We start from the raw sequence: 6,800 nt of genomic DNA, 5'->3' as shown, positions 1-6,800 counted from the left end.
AACAGACCGTGATAAGGGATGTGCCGGGGGGAGGGTCCCACCTTCAGCCTGGCATCAGGGCGAGCAGAGACCTGGAGGAAGAGGGAGAGTCACCAGGGGCAAGCGTGGGGCGGGATACCCATGCTGCACAAAAAGGCAGGTGGCTTGTTGTTCTTTTGACACGGGGGCTAAGAGCACACACATGCAAGATCACACAAGTGACCAAGACCAAGGCAGCTGGCAAAATCCGGCCCCATACTGAAGCTATAAGGAGGTGTTGAACTTTGATGTGCCATACCAAGGACTAAAACCCCAGAGGGCCTCTGGGCAATGGCCCCCAGCCAGACACAAAAATGCAGAGGTTGATCCCCCACAAAGGTCAACCCCCATCCCCCAACCCACAACCCCCAGTGATCAAGAATGCAGAGACTATTGGACCGGGGCTCCCCTGACTCTTGAGACAGGAAGCCTCAGGTGTGGACATTCTGCTCTGAGCCAGAGAAGGATCAGAGCGTCCCCAGTGGTCTCTCATCCAACAAGGAATGTCTCAGCTGCCAAATGGCACAAGCCTGGCTTATGCAATGGCCCCCAGCCACACACAGAAAGGCAGAGGTTGACCCCCCCCTCCAGACGTCAACCCCCATCCACACCCAGAGCCGGGAAGTGGACAAGTGTGTGTCAGACCAGAGGTGGCAGTCACTCTGTGTGTGAGTCACCAGCTTTGGGCACAGCCTATCACCCCTCTGAGCCTCAGTCTTCATGTCTGTAAAGTGAGCTTGGTAAACCCTCACAGGGCAATGCAAGCATTCTATCAGACCCCATCAGGGAGAGTAGGGGAAAGGGCCTTTCAAAGTGACATGTGAAGGAAATGTTTCCATTTGTGACTACATGGGAGGACAGATGGACCTTGAGGGCATTATGCTAAGTGAAATAAACCAAACAGAGAAAAACAAGTACCATATGATCTCACTTATATGTATTCTTTTAAAAAAATGAACTCAGAAATAGGGAACACACCGCTGGTGGCCAGAAGGGTGTAGGCAATGGGTGAAATGGGTGAAGGAGGTCAAAAGGTACGAATTTCTAGTTATAAAATAAATCAGTCCTAGGGATGCAATGCAAAGCTTCGTGACCATAGTTAATAACACTGTATTGTATATTTGAAAGTTGCAAAGAGAGTAGATCTTAAAAGCTCTCATCACGAGAATAAAAACAGTCTATAGCTACGTGTGGAGATGGGTCTTCACTACACTTATCGCGGTCATCGTTTTGCAATATATACACATGTGGAATCATGCTGTGCACCTGAAACTAATATAATGTTATATGCCGATCATACCTCAATTAAAAAATTGGCATATGAGTAATGAGCTCGTCTACGGCTAAAGCTTCTGAATATGTGTGTGGATCTGTGTGTGTGCATGTGTGCATATGCACTGAGAAAATTCCAGAAGAATCCACACATCACAGTGGAAGTGGAAAAAGTGGAAGTCGAGTCTTTATCCTTCTCACGTGCTACTAGTCTCACGCTTTCTCTCTCCCACACTGTGTTGCTATACTTTTTATCACGAAAACACAAATTTCAGAAACAAGGATTGTCACAGTGGGGGAAGGGGCACATGGTTGCTGCACAGAACAGGTGAGCAGTTTTTCTTTTGTGACACCATGAAGACACCTCTCCCAGGAGTCAGCCTGGGGTCTCTCTACACCAAGCATGGAGGCTGCCTGGTGGCTGGAGTCTCTCTTTTCCTTTCCTCGGCCTTTGGGAAGGAACAGGTTCCGGATTCAGCCCAATAGAGTTCAGATCCCAGCCCTGCTCCTCGCTGGCTGTGTGACCTTGGACAAGTCACTTGTCCTCTCTGCGCTTCATGCCTTCCTCAGTAAGATGGAAAGGGGAACTTACACCCCCCAGGTAGTTTGTTCTTCAACAACAACAACAAAAAGAAAAAAACAGTATCAGAGACTCTATGCCAGTGATGGTGCTTCAACCCGAGACCCAGGATGAACAAAACAGATAAGGTCTCTGGATGGTGGTGCTCATGTCTGATGGGAGAAGCCGATGGGAAACAAGACCAAGTCAGATGGTGGGGTGGTAATGAAGGAAATTAACAGAATGAGAACCAGCAAGTGACCAAGGAGGCAATCGGGGAGGGCTGCCCTGTGGAGGTGACCTCTGAGCAGAAACCTGAGTGACATGGAAGAGTGAACAGTGAATAACGATCGCTCTTTGCCCCTAAAGCCACAGCAGGACTGTAAACACCCGGCACACAGCGAGGTAATCAAATGGCTTGAAAACTCTGTCATTCCTCCTTCCTTCCTCAGACATGCTGAGGTAAACAAAGACAATAGAGGCAATTTCACTCAGTATCCATCTGTGAGGGAAGCAGGAACCAGCCCTGTAGGGAGATCCACGGTGGTGACATGTGGCCCAACACTCAAGCTGGAAATGGTTGTTCCATTTCAGTCGCCGTAATAAAGATCAGGAAACCCAACCAGCCCCCAAAGCATGTCAAGGGCCAGACCCATAAGCTGGAGTTTCCAGCTTCTTGGCATAAGGACCAGGAGAGCAAAGAAGCTGGCTTTGGAAAAAGAAGGCTGAAGGGAAACTTCAGGAAAGTCCTGGGGCCCCAAAATAGGTGCATCAACTTCCCCTGCACAGGACTTTTGGGGTGGTGTCAGCTCTGGAAAGTAGTCAGGCCACCCCCACCACTCCAGCAGTGGGGGTCGCCATCAACAGAGATCATCCCTGGAGGGTAAAAGGCTATTTCTCATGCAAAAGCCAAGGAGGGGGGCCCCAAGGACGTCACAGAAAAACAAAAACAAAAACAGAAGGGCGTGCAAGGGAACAGGCAGGATTTTGCCCCCCTCCCATTCTGATGTCTGCTTAGCCAGCAGACAAGGGAGCCACCCTGGTGCAGAGGAACTGTTGAACCCCCCTCTGCGGAGACATGTGGAGTGGACACCAACCCAGGTCAAGACACCGGGCTACCACAGGAGTCTTTGGCCACCTCCCTACAGCCTCTTGGGGTCAAATGAGAATATGGCGTTGGGTCAGTGGTGGGCACCTGCAGGCAATCCGAGGAGATTAGAGAAATGGCGTCCATTCTCTGCTGAAGGCTACCTCCACTCTCCGTGACAGTTAAGCTCTCTGGATTCCAGAAATAGTTACTCTTTGGCCCCATCAACCTGGCAGTGGTGGCGGCTCTCAGCTGATGCTAGCCCCAGGACGCTGCACTAGCCTCCACGGTTTCCCTTGGCCCTGCCCATAGCTTTGTAAAGGGTTCCGTCTTCCAGTCACCCTTATTTAACCACTTAAGGTCCCTGCCCATTACAGGGTTTAGCGACTTCAAGATACACACAGTCACACCCTTACACACACACACACCCACACCAATGCATCCACGTGTGCACACAGTGGCACGCTTACACACACACACTCACTGTGCACACACAAACACACATGCACACAGATTTACACACATGCTCCCATCCATGCACCCAATTACGTGGATACACTCACATACACACACCCTCGCACATGCATACACACAGTAGCACGAACGCACACACAGTCACACATACACTTAGACACAGACACGCTCACACACGTGTTGAATTAATGGAGACCAGAGGCCAGGCCAGAGCCTGTTGTCCCCAAAATTTCCAGCAGAGGGCGCCGCCCACACACCCAAGAAAGGAAAGAGACCCACAGCAGTTAGTGACAGCAGGCTCGTGTCCTTTAGAATCAATACACGCAGGTGCAGCAGAGTCCTGGGGATCGATGGGCTTCATGCCTCTCCTCCTCCCTCTCTCATTAATTCACCATCACAGTCCTTAGCAGAAACTCAAAGCCTGTTTGTAGAGCAAGAGGAGACATTGAACACAGGTACGGCTCACTCTTTGGAGGAGTTAGCTGCATGGTGGAGGGAAGAAATGGTTCATTACTGGGAAAGTGGGTCAAGGGAAGGGACTTTTTAAGACTGAGGAAACAACAACATTTTCTGTGTTCCAATGGGAATTACCTAATAGAGTTCAGGATACATGATCAATATACAAGAATGTATACAGAAGATATTCTACCTAGAATATAGAACATAGAAATTCTATTTCTATATTCCAGGGATTAGAAAACTATGGTCCATGGACCAATCTGGCCTGTGGCCTGTTTTCGTATGGTCTATAAGCTAAGAGGTGTTTTTATATTTTAAGAGGACTGTAGGGGGCACCTGGGGGGCTCAGCCGGTTAAACGTCCGACTTTGCTCAGGTCATGATCTCACGGTCTGTGAGTTCAAGCCCTGCATCAGGCTCTGTGCTGACAGCTCAGAGCCTGGAACCTGCTTCAGATTCCGTGTCTCCCTCTCTCTCTCTGCCCCTCCCCTGCTCACACTCTGTCTCTGTCTCTGTCTCTCCCTCTCTCAAAAATAAGACGATTGTAAAAGGAGACGAGGGGCAAGAAGAAGAGGAGATCCTGAACGGGATGTGCAAAGCCTAAAATGTTTACCATATGGTCCTTTGCAGAAAAAGAATGCCAAATCTGCTGGATAGAACCAATAAACAATTGGAACAATATTTTCATATACCCATTTTAAAGTATTATGCACCAGAAAAAGTGAAATACTGAGGTATAAATCTAACACAATGTGTTCCAGATTTCTATGAAGAAAATTTTAAAACACTTGTGGAAGAAACCCAAGAAGGCCCAAATTCATGGAGAGATAAGCAATATTCATGGATTGAAAGACTCCACCTTGTGAAGATATTAAGGCTCTGAAAAAAAAAATTTTGGTTTATTTATTTATTCGGTGTGCGGAGGCGGGGGGAGGGGGGGCGGGCAGAGGAAGAAGGAGAGAGAATCCCAAGCAGGCTCCGCGCTGTCAGTGCAGAGCCCAACATGGGGCTCGAACCCACGAAACTTGAGATCATGACCTAAGCAGAAACCAAGAGTTGGACGCTTAACCCACTGAGCCACTCAAGCACCCCAATAGGAAAAGTAATTTTAGTTAAGAACTCGGCAAGAAAAACATGTTATTTTCAGCTTAGAATATACTAAATATTTATTCATTTAAGGTTGCAATGTTCCTTTCTTATCTTGCAGTCACTAGGCCTCCTGGGCCCCCCATCTGTGGGCCCAGAAAGGTTTTGAGGCCCTGGACTCAGTAGCCCAGGGCAGGTACTTCTACAGCCTGAGAGGAGGGAGTCCGGGAGCGGCCGCTGTCCCAGGTGCTGAAGGAGGCCCTTCCACTCCCATCCCCCACCCCCACCTTCTTTTCTCTCTTGGGGCCCTCGTGACCTCCACTTCTTGAAACACGTAAGCAAAAATGAAGTCCGGATCATGCCTCTTTAGACGGATTTTTTTTTTTTTTTTTAGTTCCTAGCTTCAAGGCCAGCTTGGCATCAAAGGCCCCTGAATTTACTCAGAGGTAACTAGGGATATTCACAACTAACTGGATCTTCTTCTTTTCTTTTTCTTTTGATTTAAACATTCGTTATTGTAATTTTTTTATAATTTACATCCAAATTAGTTAGCATATGGTGCGACAATGATTTCAGGAGTAGATTCCTTAGTGCCCCTTACCCATTTAGCCCATCCCCCCCTCCCACAACCCCTCCAGTAACCCTGTTTGTTCTCCCTATTTAAGAGTCTCTTCTGTTTTGTCCCCCTCCCTGTTTTTATATTATTTTTGTTTCCCCTCCCTTATGTTCACCTGTTTTGTCTCTTAAAGTCCTCATATGAGTGAAGTCATATGATATTTGTCTTTCTCCAACTGATTAATTTCACTTAGCATAATACTTCCATCCACGTAGTTGCAAATGGCAAGATTTCATTCTTTTTGATTGCTGAGTAATACTCCATTGTGTATATATACATATATATACCACATCTTCTCTATCCATTCATCCATCAATGGACATGTGGGCTCTTTCCATACTTTGGCTATTGTCGATAGCGCTGCTATAAACATTGGGGTGCATGCGCCCCTTTGACATAGCACACCTGCATCCCTTACATAAATACCCGGTAGTGCAATTGCTGGGTTGTACGGTAGTTCTATTTTTGGCTTTTTGAGGAACCTCCATACTGTTTTCCAGTGCAGCTGCACCAGCTTGCGAGCCCAACTAACTAGATCTTCTAATGATAATTTTCTTCACAGAAGATTGTCACATTTCCCAAAACTTAAATTTAACTTTTGTGACTACAGCCTTTTAAATGTTAGAATGCGATGCAAAAAGAAGAGAGTACTTACCACCTACTGATTGAGTGATGTTGCACATGTTTGCTTATTCAGTCTCTCCATCAGTGTAACAAGGTGGCTATAACTGTATGGTAACAGAACTCGGCCTCAGAGAGACCAACAATTTCCCCCCACCCAAACAGCTAGTGAATAGCAGACTGTGATTGTGACCTTGGCAGTAAAACTCCAAGGTGCCGTGGATCCAGGGTCATCTGACCCCAATTGCATCTAGTTATCTGCCCCACCTTCCTTGAAGAGTAGTCTTACCTCCTTGATCCAGGATGCAGCTGCAGGTCCCCACATCACCCCAAGACGCAGCAAAGAAGAAAGGGGAAACTGGACAGAGAGAGTGTCTACCTTTCCTTAAGGAGAGCTTCTAGAATTACCAGGTACTCTTTGACTTTTCCTATGGGACAGGGTATAGTCATTTAGCCAATCTAGTTTCAAGAAAAGCTTTCAAATGCAATCTGTATTTCAGCCTGCCACGCACCTAACCTAAAAACTAAGGGTTATAGGAAGGCAAAACTGAATATGAGGATACACAGTGAGCAGTCTCCAGCACAGTCCATCCTGTTGACAAAACATCC

This window comes from Panthera pardus, unplaced genomic scaffold (assembly GCF_024362965.1).
Source record: "Panthera pardus isolate Hobbes unplaced genomic scaffold, ASM2436296v1 HiC_scaffold_8, whole genome shotgun sequence".
Lineage (NCBI taxonomy): Eukaryota > Metazoa > Chordata > Mammalia > Carnivora > Felidae > Panthera > Panthera pardus.
This window is presented reverse-complemented; position numbering follows the sequence as displayed.